Here is a 1,243-nt window from a genome sequence, read left to right as displayed (position 1 = left end):
CCCCCTTCTCACTTCCCCTACCTTACTACCCATCTTATCTCCTCTTTTCCTACCCCTACATCGCTACCTCCACTCCTTTCGTCACTTCATCTCCTTAGAAAGAAGCAACGGTTTCAGCCCGGAGCTGTGAGACCCTAAAAAGATTGAACTAAGTAGCAACAAACATCGATCCCCTTATATTTAACCTGGGCCTACATTTTTATTCTAATTGTCTTTTAAAACTTTTTCAACTGTAAAAATAAATGAGTAAACTTGTATGGAAATGTAAAAAAGTAAGAAAGAAATAACTTATTTCGGTTGTTCTTAATATTTGAAACTGCAATTTGTCTACTTCAAAATGCCTTCATTATTGGCTTACTAGAATATTTGAATAGAAATAAAGTAAATTGTATTTTTTAACTGTTCAGTTCAGAAATCTAAAAATGGGTGAGATAATCATAAATTTTGATTTCTGTTAAGAGGTAATAAACTCTGACACACCTCTGAGTGAAAAATACTTGATTTTCTACATGCAAGTAATTTATGAAGCCCTGTGGTCTCCTACGAAGCACAGTTACGAGCAAATTAATTACGTGTAAGAACGTACGAACACGAAACTTGCATTACGCTCACTAAAGTAATTCTACGCAGAGCTATGTTGACTTTTAAACATTAATTAAGACCTCCTATAATCAAGAAGAGCAGACCCTTTAATCTTGTTGAAAGAAGATCTCCGAAGATCGAAACGAATGACTATAATTATTTTCATTTTTTTCAATTTCAGTTCAAATACTTCATAAAAGAATAAGAAAACTTTGAACGTGCTTTGAGAATGAAGAAGGTTATGTAAGAAAGGTATAAAACAATTTCACATCTAAAAGAGTATAATTTAGAATATAGGCTGTCTTTTGTATTTAAAAGAATAAGAAATAATTTTTTTAAGTTGAAAAACTACATTATTTTTAATTTACTGACTGTAAGTACTGAGGACATTTTTTCATATTGAACTTTTTGAAATTTCACTATGTAAAATTCAAAAAATTTCGGAATTTAAATACTGAACGAATTTAAAAAAACCCCAGTGAACTCAAATCGCATATTCAAAAATTGCAATTTTTATATATTTGTTAAAAAATTGAAAATTTGGAAAGTTTTAAATATGATCCCATACCATACCATACCATACCATACCATACCATACCATACCATACCATACCATACCATACCATACCATACCATACCATACCATACCATACCATACCAT

The sequence above is a fragment of the Belonocnema kinseyi genome, chromosome 4 (assembly GCF_010883055.1).
Source record: "Belonocnema kinseyi isolate 2016_QV_RU_SX_M_011 chromosome 4, B_treatae_v1, whole genome shotgun sequence".
Taxonomy (NCBI): Eukaryota; Metazoa; Arthropoda; class Insecta; order Hymenoptera; family Cynipidae; genus Belonocnema; species Belonocnema kinseyi.
This window is presented reverse-complemented; position numbering follows the sequence as displayed.